Source organism: Pristiophorus japonicus, chromosome 9, assembly GCF_044704955.1.
Source record: "Pristiophorus japonicus isolate sPriJap1 chromosome 9, sPriJap1.hap1, whole genome shotgun sequence".
Lineage (NCBI taxonomy): Eukaryota > Metazoa > Chordata > Chondrichthyes > Pristiophoridae > Pristiophorus > Pristiophorus japonicus.
This window is the reverse complement of record NC_091985.1, coordinates 37,811,400-37,824,209: the sequence shown is the minus strand read 5'-3', so window position 1 is coordinate 37,824,209 and position 12,810 is coordinate 37,811,400.

The following is a 12,810-nucleotide window of genomic DNA, read 5'->3' as shown; positions in this document are numbered from 1 at the left end:
ATGGGGAGCGGGCAGGGAAGTGGAACTGAGTCCATGATCAGATCAGCCATGATTGTGTTAAATGGCGGAGCAGGCTCGAGGGGTAAAATGGCCGACTCCTGCTTCTATTTCTTGTGAGCCCTGGAGGCCAGATTGTTGGGCATGGGGACTTGTGGCTTTCTCCATACCTGATGCACGCTGCATGTGGCAATACAAGGTGGAAACATTTTGAGTGTTTGAAACCTACTGTGCACAATATTGTGTGCAAGGTTTATTGAAGGACTCCCTAAAGGCAGGCTCCCTCCAGGTAAATGTGGAGAATCTGTGTCGTGCTAAGATCAACAGGGCCTCCACATCCCTGAACACTCCAGGTACGTTGCCCGCTATCGGGCTTGTGCGCACTGTCCCCCACCATCCCCCGCCCCTGCAAAAATCGAGGCCATTAGGTTTATGAAACATTGACATGACCTTCTCCCCACAGATGCTGCCTGATCGGCTGAGTGTTTCCAGCATCTTCTGTTTTTATTTGTAATTATCAGAAGCCTCATTAGCGCCCATTGCCATCCCACTGGGTTTGCCATTCTGTCCGCTGGAGGAAGAGGAGGATCAGAGGGAGAATGAAGAACAGGTGCCTTTACACATCAGGCAACCAGTATACTGCTATTCGTATATACAGGCCAAGATAATTGCACTGAGACATGTTCGGGGAGATCAGCACTGGCAGACTATAATTCGTGAGGGAGCCTGTGACAGTCTGCAGTCACCAGCCGCCAGATGTTGAAATGACTTCAAATTCAGGCTCTGTCAAGGCGACTGCTACTTTGAATTTACTTTATGCAGCTGGTTCTTTCTAACCAGCAGCGGGTGATATCCTTAAAATCTCACAACCAGTAGTGAAACCCAGCAGCGAAATGGAGGCAAGAGTTGTTGGATTCAGCAGGCGAGTGTTTGTAGGCCAGGAGAAGCAGCAGTTGCTCCCACTGGCCCTTTAAGGAAGCCTTTGGCCTCCCTTCTGCGAATCGCAGCCTCTTCTTGCTGCCGCGATCGGCAGCCACCTACCCCCTGGCCCGCCACCACCACCAAGCCCCGATCCTGTTACTCCTGCCTGGCTCTGGCCCACCCAAACCCCAATCTCTCCCAATTATCGGGGGCCTCCTATCGCTGGTTTCCCTGCCCAACGGCTGGCCAGCCCGTCGATCTGGCCGACTGCTGAGCGAGAAACTGAAGAAGAAAATGTTAATGAGGTTTCTGCAGTTAATATCAGCAGGGGTCCCCGGGCTTTCCAGATTTCAGACACGCCAGCGTGCTCCTCTGCCCCTTTCCTGCCTCCCTGTAAATATCAGGGCCAATGCATGAGTAGGGAGATAAAGAATAAAGAATCAAAGTATAAGATTGAAGGATCCATCCCATCTCGCACTCTCCCACTCTTTCTATTGTCTCTTGCCCCCTTATAATGAAATAACATTTTGAAATTACAAAAGGTAAGGTTTACATTTTCAAAAGATAAAATACACCTGGCCAGTGCTGGCAAGAAGATTTTAGTCGCTTAAAATAAACGATCAGTGCAGTGTTTCTGGAGGATGTATTGCCATTGGATCCTTTAGAGTAATATTCCAAGTGGAGAAGCATATCAGCATATGGGCTGCCTGTTGTCAGTGTCAGCTGTGGCTCAGTGGGTGGCACACTTGCCTCTGATTCATAAAAGTTGTGAGTTCAAGTCCCACTTCAGAGACTTGAGCACATAAATCTCGGCTGACGCTTCAGTGCAGTGCTGAGGGAGTGCTGCACTGTCAGAGGTGCTGTCTTTCGGATGAGACATTAAACTAAGGCCCTGTCTGCTCTCTCAGGTGGATGTAAAAGATCCCATGGCACTATTTCAAAAAAGAGCAAGGGAGTTATCCCTGGTGTCCTGGCCAATATGTATCCCTCAATCAACATAACAAAAACAGATTATCTGGTCATTATCATATTCCTGTTTGTGGGAGCTAGTTGTGTGCAAATTGGCTGCCGCGTTTCTCACATTACAACAGTGACGACACTCCAAAAGTAATTCATTGGCTGTAAAGTGCTTTGAGACGTCTGGTGGTTGTTTAAGACGTGATATAAATCCAAGTCTTTTTTTTTTTAGCTCAAGCACTTGAAACCTCTGGGCGATCTGATTGACAACGTTCCCTTACTGCACAGAGGAAGCTGGCTATAGGTAGGCTGGTTAAATCAGCAGACCTACTGAAGTAACTATCTACTTGCCCAACTGTCCTCAACTGTGATACAACTATAAGGTCATGATGCGCTTGGCCAAAGTTAATATCGACCAACGTTTTGCCCTGAGTCCGTGGAGCATTTGCTGCCTCTTGTTATTCCAAGGTATCTAGAGTGGGAAAAATGGAAGGAGCTACTCCTAACCATTTTCACAAATATATCCCTTAGTTTTTCGAGGTGGATCACGATTAGGCTAACCAGAAACTCAGCAGGCTGGCAGTGAAATCCTGTGGCGAGCTAGCACATGTACCCCTTCCAAATGGATTTCTTTAGGGAAGTAAGAGATTAAACATTACATATCTCAAACGATCCACAATACAAAGCACCATCGCAAATCAGCAACAATGACGATAACAATTTCGATTTAAATACCAGCCTCAACATAGAACCACATCCCAAGGCACTTCACAGAAGTGTATTTAGACAAATATGGTCACAGTAACATTCACACACTACACAATGGATTAAATAAATGCACTGTGCTTAATTTCAGCGTTGTGCTGTATATTTAGATAGAATTCAGTTGATTTGAATTACATTTTTGTCAACTACAGATTTTAAAAATCCAACAATTTCGGCACTCATAAGACATTTTGAATTAGTGCCTGGACACCATTCTTTCTTACTGCATTGAGGTTTCAGCAGCTAATTTATGGTATCCACTTTTGCCCTCCTCCCCTGCCTCCATTGTAAAGTCTCTTTGCAGGGTGACATTGTGCAGCATGCAGCAGGTATAAATTGTTTCTGAGACCTTCTAGGGTTGTACTGCAAGGTGTCTTCCGATCATTCGAGGGATCTGAAGCCCCACTTCGAGATACCAATGTGGTATGTCTAAAAATCAATCTGGTTGTAGGAAGAGCCTCAATGTACCTGTCCTCTGCTTCTGCCCATCGTTGGACCAAAGGAATCACGAGCAATTGCTGCAGGTGCGTCGAGGAGGTGCGTGGAGAGGCCTGTAAAAGGCACAGCAGGGAGTCGGGAGCAGCATCGAGGAGGTGCGTGGAGAGGCGTGCTTGTGCAGCAACAGGGAGAAGGCAAAAAAGAAGTAGAAAGAAACAGAAAGGTGACGTCACAGCAAAGGGGGTAAGTGATTGGCTGGTGATTGGTGAGTAGTTTTCTTTTTTCTCTTCTCTAACAGTGAGTAAACTTTAGCATTGTTGTTGCCAATTTAAGTGTATCTAATGGTTAAGTCATGGCAGGAGAGCTCGGTCACGTGATATGCTCCTCCTGTACCATGTGGGAACTCAGGGACACTTCCGGTGTCCCTGACAACTACGTGTGCGGGAAGTGTGTCCGCCTCCAGCTCCTGACGGTCCGCGTTGCAGAATTGGAGCTGAGGGTGGATTCACTCTGGAGCATCCACGATGCTGAGAATGACGTGATGAGCACATGTAGCGAGCTGGTCTTACCGCAGGTGAAGGGTCCACAGCCAACTAGGGAATGGAAGACCAGCAGGAAGAGCAGTGCAAGGAAAGTAGTGCAGGGGTCCCCTGCAGTCATCCCCCTGCAAAACAGATACACTGTTTTGAGTACTGTTGAGGGGGATGACTCATCAGGAGAGGGCAGCAGCAGCCAAGTTCATGGCACCGTGGCTGGCTCTGCTGCACAAGAGGGCAGGAAAAAGAGTGGGAGAGCGATAGTGATAGGGGATTCGATTGTAAGGGGAATAGATAGGCGTTTCTGCGGCCGTAACCGAGATGGTATGTGGCCTCCCTGGTGCAAGGGTCAAGGATGCCTCGGAGCGGGTGCAAGACATTCTGAAAAGGGAGGGTGAACAGCCTGTTATCGTGGTGCACATTGGTACCAACGATATAGGTAAAAAAAAGGATGAGGTCCAACAAGATAAATTTAAGGAGCTAGGAGCTAAATTAAAACGTAGGACCTCAAAAGTAGTAATCTCAGGATTGCTACCAGTGCCACGTGCTAGTCAGAGTAGGAATCGTAGGATAACTCAGATGAATATGTGGCTTGAGCAGTGGTGCAGCAGGGAGGGATTCAAATTCTTGGGGCATTGGAACCGGTTCTGGGGGAGGTGGGACCAGTACAAACCGGACGGTCTGCACCTGGGCAGGACCGGAACCAATGTCCTAGGGTGAGTGTTTGCTAGTGCTGTTGGGGAGGAGTTAAACTAATATGGCAGGGGGATGGGAACCAATACAGGGAGACAGAGGGAAACAAAAAGGAGACAAAAGCAAAAGACAGAAAGGAGATGAGTAAAAGTGGAGGGCAGAGAAACCCAAGCAAAAAACAAAAAGGGCCACTGAATATAAAGGGGCTGCAAGAGGGGTCAAAACTAAAAATCATGGTTTAAAAGCTAGTATTAGAACACTCTACTTAAACGCACGCAGTATTCGAAATAAAGTAAATGAGTTGACGGCACAAATCATTACAAATGGGTATGATTTGGTGGCCATTACAGAAACATGGTTGCAGGGTGGCCAAGACTGGGAATTAAACATACAGGGGTATCTGACGATTCGGAAAGATAGACAAGAAGGGAAAGGAGGTGGGGTAGCTCTCTTAATAAAGAATGATATCAGGGCAGTTGTGAGAGACGATATTGGCTCGAATGAACAAAATGTTGAATCATTGTGGGTGGAGATTAGAGATAGTAAGGGGAAAAAGTCACTGGTGGGTGTAGTTTATAGGCCCCCAAATAATAACTTCACGGTGGGGAGGGCAATAATCAAGGGAAGAATGGAGGCATGTGAAAAAGGAACGGCAGTAATCATGGGGGACTTTAACCTACATATCGATTGGTCAAATCAAATCGCACGGGGTAGCCTGGAGGAGGAATTCATAGAATGCATACGGGATTGTTTCTTAGAACAGTATGTTGCAGAACCTACAAGGGAGCAAGCTATCTTAGATCTGGTCCTGTGTAATGAGGCAGGAATAATAAACGATCTCCTAGTAAAAGATCCTCTCGGAATGAGTGATCACAGCATGGTTGAATTTGTAATACAGATTGAGGATGAGGAAGTAGTGTCTCAATCGAGCGTACTATGCTTAAACAAAGGGGACTACAGTGGGATGAGGGCAGAGTTGGCTAAAGTAAACTGGAAACACAGACTAAACGATGGCACAATTGAGGAACTGTGGAGGACTTTTAAGGAGCTCTTTCATAGTGCTCAACAAAAATATATTCCAGTGAAAAAGAAGGGCGGTAAGAGAAGGGATAACCAGCCGTGGATAACCAAGGAAATAAAGGAGAGTATCAAATTAAAAACCAATGCGTATAAGGTGGCCAAGGTTAGTGGGAAAATAGAAGATTGGGAAAATTGTTAACGACAGCAAAGAATGACGAAGAAAACAATAAAGAAAGGAAAGATAGATTACGAAGGTAAACTTGCGCAAAACATAAAAACGGATAGTAAAAGCTTTTACTGATATATAAAACGGAAAAGAGTGACTAAAGTAAATGTTGGTCCCTTAGAAGATGAGAAGGGGGATTTAATAATGGGAAATGTGGAAATGGCTGAGACCTTAAACAATTATTTTGCTTCGGTCTTCACAGTGGAAGACACAAAAACCATGCCAAATATTGCTGGTCACAGGAATGTGGGAAGGGAGGACCTTGAGACAATCACTATCACTAGGGGGGTAGTGCTGGACAGGCTAATGGGATTCAAGGTAGACAAGTCCCCTGGTCCTGATGAAATACATCCCAGGGTATTAAAAGAGATGGCGGAAGTTATAATAGATGCATTCGCTATAATCTACCAAAAGTCTCTGGACTCTGGGGAGGTACCAGCGGATTGGAAAACAGCTAATGTAACGCCTCTGTTTAAAAAAGGGAGCAGACAAAAGGCAGGTAACTATAGGCCGGTTAGTTTAACATCAGTACTGGGGAAAATGCTTGAAACTATCATTAAGGAAGAAATAGCGGGACATCGAGATAGGAATAGTGCAATCAAGCAGACGCAGCATGGATTCATGAAGGGGAAATCATGTTTAACTAATTTACTGGAATTCTTTGAGGATATAATGAGCATGGTGGATAGAGGTGTACCGATGGATGTGGTGTATTTAGATTTTCAAAAGGCATTCGATAAGGTGCCACACAAAAGGTTACTGCAGAAGATAAAGGTACGCGGAGTCAGAGAAAATGTATTAGCATGGATAGAGAATTGGCTGGCGAACAGAAAGCAGAGAGTCAGGATAAATGGGTCCTTTTCGTGTTGGAAATCGGTGGTTAGTGGTGTGCCACAGGGATCGGTGCTGGGATCACAACTGTTTACAATATACATAGATGACCTGGTAGAGGGGACAGAGTGTAGTGTAACAAAATTTGCAGATGACACAAAGATTAGTGGGAAAGAGGGTTGTGTAGAGGACACTGAAAGTCTGCAAAGAGATTTAGATAGGTTAAGCGAATGGGCTAAGGTTTGGCAGATGGAATACAATGTCGGAAAGTGTGAGGTTATCCATCTTGGGAAAAAAAAACAGTAAAAAGGAATATTATTTGAATGGGGAGAAATTACAACATGCTGCGGTGCAGAGGGACCTGGGGGTCCTTGTGCATGAATCCCAAAATGTTAGTTTGCAGGTGCAGCAGGTAATCAGGAAGGCAAATGGAATGTTGGCCTTCATTGCGAGAGGGATGGAGTACAAAAGCAGGGAGGTCCTTTTGCAACTGTATAGGGTATTGGTGAGGCCGCACCTGGAGTACTGCGTGCAGTTTTGGTCACCTTACTTAAGGAAGGATATACTGGCTTTGGAGGGGGTACAGAGACGATTCGCGAGGCTGATTCCGGAGATGAGGGGGTTACCTTATGATGATAGATTGAGTAGACTGGGTCTTTACTCGTTGGAGTTTAGAAGGATGAGGGGGGATCTTATAGTGGAGCTGAGTCCACGGCCAGATCAGCCATGATCTTGTTGAATGGCGGAGCAGGCTCGAGGGGCTAGATGGCCTACTCCTGTTCCTAATTCTTATGTTCTTATGCAGGTCATAGCCTTGGTCTCTCAGGGGTGCTCTTTTTATTCTTTTCCTTTCAAATAAGGGTAGCACAGATGACTGCCTTAAAAATAAGGCATCCCACAAAGCAAGAATTGATCTGCATTGTCCTGCACTGGTGTGGCATACCAGCTGCATATTGATAAAATAAAATCCCACATCGTTCATACAGGGCACCGGGTTGTGCACAGAGCCTCTCACGGCAATATATGTGCACTGACATCCTTCACTCTTGGAAAGCCATAAAATAGAAGTTTGTTGCCCTATCATCCTGCTGTTGCTAATCAGTGGTGAATAAAGAGTTAGTTCTGCTTAATAATTCATTGGTTGTTTCGTTGATATGCCTGTGTTAAGAAAACTGGCTAATACTGCTGCTCAGTCATTCCAGGTCATTGTGGCTGGGATAGTAGATCCAATGGGGGTAAACTCTAACCTTGGCAGAGGCGAAAACGGGCAATAGCGGATTGGCCGCTCGCTGTCAATGGGCGGGGAAATTGGGCGGGGTGTACAGTGGTGTGGCAATCCTTCACCACCCGTTTTGTGCTCCCACCGAAGTTAAATTTTCCATCCAATCTTCTTTGCGCCACCTTATATTATGGATATCCCTTTTGTTCTCTGCCTAGTTTCCCTAACAGAGGGGTTAACAACCAGGGGGCATAGATTTAAATTACTTGGGAGAAGGTTTAGAGGGGATTTGAGGGGAAATTTCTTTACATAGAGGATGGTGGGAGTCTGGAACTCATTGCCTGAAAAGTATTTGGATGTGCACTTAAAGCCCTACAGGGCGACGGACCTAATGCTGGAAAGTGGGATTCGGCTGGATAGCTCTTTGTTGGCCGACGAGGACATGATGGGCCGAAATGGCATCCTTCCATGCTGTAAATTTCTATGATGATTCGATGATTCTAGTGTTCCTTATCCAATGCCTCAGTGCAGTGCGCCGGGCTGAGGCAGTGCTACAATTTAGTGGGTCTTGGGTTTTAGTTTTAGTTGTTAAAATATGATCCTTTCCCAGTCATTTCTTCATTTGCTAACACTTTGAGGTACCACTGCTTAAAACTAATGGGGTTCTTCTCCGACTTTTGATCATGAAACAAGCTTGAAATAGATTGTATCAATTCAATGTGCCAAAGTGTGACATAGAAACATAGAAATTAGGTGCAGGAGTAGGCCATTCAGCCCTTCGAGCCTGCACCACCATTCAATAAGATCATGGCTGATCATTCACCTCAGTACCCCTTTCCTGCTTTCTCTCCATACCCCTTGATCCCTTTAGCCGTAAGGGCCATATCTAACTCCCTCTTGAATATATCCAATGAACTAACATCAACAACTCTCTGCAGCAGGGAATTCCATAGGTTAACAACTCTGAGTGAAGAAGTTTTTCCTCATCTCAGTCCTAAATGGCTTACCCCTTATCCTTACTCAATGTCCCCAGGTTCTGGACTTCCCCCAACATTGGGAACATTCTTCCTGCGTCTAACCTGTCCAGTCCCGTCAGAATTTTATAAGTTTCTATGAGATCCCCTCTCATCCTTCTAAACTCCAGTGAATACAGGCCCAGTCGATCCAGTTTCTCCTCATATGTCAGTCCTGCCCTCCTGGGAATCAGTTTGGTGAACCTTCGCTGCACTCCCTCAATAGCAAGAACGTCCTTCATCAGATTAGGAGACCAAAACTGAACACAATATTCCAGGTGAGGCCTCACTAAGGCCCCTGTACAACTGCAGTAAGACCACCCTGCTCCTATACTCAAATCCTCTTGCTATGAAGGCCAACATACCATTTGCCTTCTTCATCGCCTGCTGTACCTGCATGCCAACTTTCAATGAATGATGTACCATGAAACCCAGGGCTCGTTGCACCTCCCCTTTTCCTAATCTGCTGCCATTCAGATAATATTCTGCCTTCATGTTTTTGCCACCAAAGTGGATAACCTCACATTTATCCACATTATACTGCATCTGCCATGTGTTTGCCCACTCACCTAAACTGTCCAAGTCACCCTGAAGCCTCTTAGCATCCTCCTCACAGCTCACACCGTGATCCAGCTTAGTGTCATCTGCAAACTTGGAGATATTGCACTCAATTCATTCATCTAAATCATTAATGTGTATTATAAATAGCTGGAGTCCCAGCACTGAGCCCTGCGGCACCCCACGAGCCACTGCCTGTCGTTCTGAAAAGGACCCGTTTATCCCGACTCTCTGCTTCCTGTCTGCCAACCAATTCTCTATCCACGTCAGTACATTACCCCCAATACCATGTGCTTTAATTTTGCACACCAATCTCTTGTCAAAGGCCTTTTGAAAGTCCAAATACACCACATCCACTGATTCTCCCTTGTCCACTCTACCAGTTACATCCTCAAAAAATTCTAGAAGATTTGTCAAGCATGATTTCCCTTTCATAAATCCATGCTGACTTGGACCAATCCTGTCACTGCTTTCCAAATGCGCTGCTATTGCATCTTTAATAATTGATTCCAACATTTTCCCCACTACTGATGTCAGGCTAACCGGTCTATAATTACCTGTGTTCTCTCTCCCTCCTTTCTTAAAAAGTGGTGTTACATTAGCTACCCTCCAGTCCATAGGAACTGATCCAGAGTCGATAGACTGTTGGAAAATGATCACCAATGCATCCACTACTTCTAGGGCCACTTCCTGAAGTACTCTGGGATGCAGACTATTAGGCCCCAGGGATTTATCGGCCTTCACTCCCATCAATTTCCCTAACACAATTTCCCGCCTAATAAGGATTTCCTTTAGTTCCTCCTTCTCACTGGACCCTCGGTCACCTAGTATTTCCGGAAGGTTATTTGTGGCTTCCTTCGTGAAGACAGAACCAAAGTATTTGTTTAACTGGTCCACCATTCATTTGTTCCCCATTATAAATTCACCTGAATCTGACTGCAAGGGACCTACGTTTGTCTTCACTAATCTTTTTCTCTTCACATATCTATAGAAGCTTTTGCAGTCAGTTTTTATGTTCCCAGCAAGCTTTCTCTCATACTCTATTTCCCCCTCCTAATTAAACCCTTTGCCCTCCTCTGCTGAATTATAAAATTATCCCAGTCCTCAGATTTGCTGCTTTTTCTGGCCAATTTATATGCCTCTTCCTTCGATTTAACACTATCCTTAATTTCCCTTGTTTGCCACGGTTAAGCCACCTTGCCCGTTTTATTTTTACTCCAGACAGGGATGTACAATTGTTGAAGTTCATCCATGTGATCTTTAAGTGTTTGCCATTGCCTATCCACCGTCAACCCTTTAAGTATCACTTGCCAGTCTATTCTAGCCAACTCACGTCTCATACCATCGAAGTTACCTTTCCTTAAGTTCAGGACCCTAGTCTCTGAATTAACTGTGTCACTCTCCATCTTAATAAAGAATTCTACCATGTTATGGTCACTCTTCCCCAAGGGGCCTCGCACAACAAGATTGCTAATTAGTCCTTTCTCATTACATATCACCCAGTCTAGGATGGCCAGTCATCTAGTTGGCTATTCGACATATTGGTCTCGAAAACCATCCTTAATACACTCCAGGAAATCCTCCTCCACCGCATTGCTGCCAGTTTGGTTAGCCCAATCAATATGTAGATTAAAGTCACCGATGATAACTGCTGTACCTTTATTGCACGCATCCCTAATTTCTTGTTTGATGCTGTCCCCAACCTCACTACCACTGTTTGGTGGTCTGTACACAACTCCCCCTCGTGTTTTCTGCCCTTTGGTATTCCGTAGCTCCACCCATACCGACTCCTCATCATCCAAGCTAATGTCCTTCCTTACTATTGCGTTAATTTCCTCTTTAACCAGCAACGCCACCCCACCTCCTTTTCCTTTCTGTCTATCCTTCCTGAATGTTGAATACGGGGAGGGAAGAATCTTTGCCGGTTATAGGGTAGACCAGCCATGTCCAAATGGCACAGGTTCGACTGAGAGCTCAGCCTGCCTGGACTGACCAAACCTGCCGGTGGTTGCGGCCGGTTACCAAGACTGGCTTGAGACTCTGGACCTCGTGCCCTACGGCCCTAACCCCGCTATGGTGCGGATTTCTCAGTTTGGAGACTCTTTAAAAACTGCCATCCAGATGATTAAAAATAAAAATGACATGAGGAACGACCGTGTGCAACTCCTGCACAAAACTAATATATTTCCAAAGTTTACTCCATGAGTAACAAACGCCCCAAAACATTACAATGAGGCCTAAAACCTACAACTGGCATTTCTATTTTTAAATGCGACCGACACCGTGGCCTCTGCTGTCGTGTAAACTGGAAGCTGGACCGGGTGGGTGGGGGGCCATGTGAGGTGAAGGGTATAGAAGGAGGGAGAAAATCTTGGGCCGCGACTGTTCACCGGCTTTTGGACATGTTGACGGGGGGCCTAACCGCAGCCTGAGCTCTGGGTATGGAATTTGAACCGGCTCAGCGGCTTGCGGTGGGGTTCAGGCCCGGCCTAGTGTGGAGTCCTTGGTCATGGGGCCTGGAACCGCATTGTGCAAAAGGCTGTTGAAAAAGGCTTTCAGGGGTTGGGAGCTTGTCAGCTGGATTGGCTTCACTGTGAGGTGAATGAGAGGTGATCTTCTCAAAATGTATATGAGGGGGCTTTACAAGGTGGATGCAGAGAGGATGTTTCCACTGATAGGGGAGACTAGAACTCGGGGGCATAATCTTAGAATAAGAGGCTGCCCATTTAAAACTGAGACGAGGAGACATTTTTTCTCTGTGGGTTGTAAATCTGTGGAATTCGCTGCCTCAGAGAGCTGTGGAAGCCGGGACATTGAATAAATTGAAGATAGAGCTAGACAGTCTCTTAACCAATGAGGGGTTATGGGGAGCGGGCGGGGAAGTGGACCTGAGTCCATGATCGGATCAGCCATGATCGTATTAAATGGCGGAGCAGGCTCGAGGGGCCGTATGGCCTACTCCTGCTCCTAATTCTTATGTTCTTATAAGGACACAGCAGTGTTTATTTTTTTTAAAAGGACTTGCTGATTGGACATTTTCAGTAAGAAATGAAACGCCCCCAAAAGCACAATGAAAGAGTGATGACGGTAATGAATCTCTGCGAGGTTTTGGGGGCAAAGTGTCAGCTGTGGCTTAGTGGGTAGCACTCTCACACCTGGGTCAGAAGGTTGTGGGTTCAAATCCTACTCCAGGTACTTGAGCATGAAAAATCTAGGCTGACATTCCAGTGCAGTGTTGTGCGAGTGCTGCACTGTCGGAGGTGCCGTCTTTCAGCTAAGTTGTTAAACTGAGGTCCTGTTTGCTCTCCCAAGTGGATGTAAAAAATTGCATGGCTCTATTTCGAAGAAGAGCAGCGGAGTTATCCCTCGTGTTCTGGCTAATATTTATCCCTCACTCAAAGAAACAGATTATCTGGTCATTATCACATTGCTGTTTGTGGGAGCTTGCTTGTGCGGAATTGGCTGCCGTGTTTCCTACATTACAACAGTGACTACACTTCCAAAAGTATTCCAATTGAGATGTCTGGTGGTCGTGAAAGGTGGCGCTATATAAATCCAAGTCTTTCTTTCAAAGTGGATAAAACCCCCAACATCTCTTAATTTTCAGAAATACCAGCCAGTTGTCTCAATCAAACC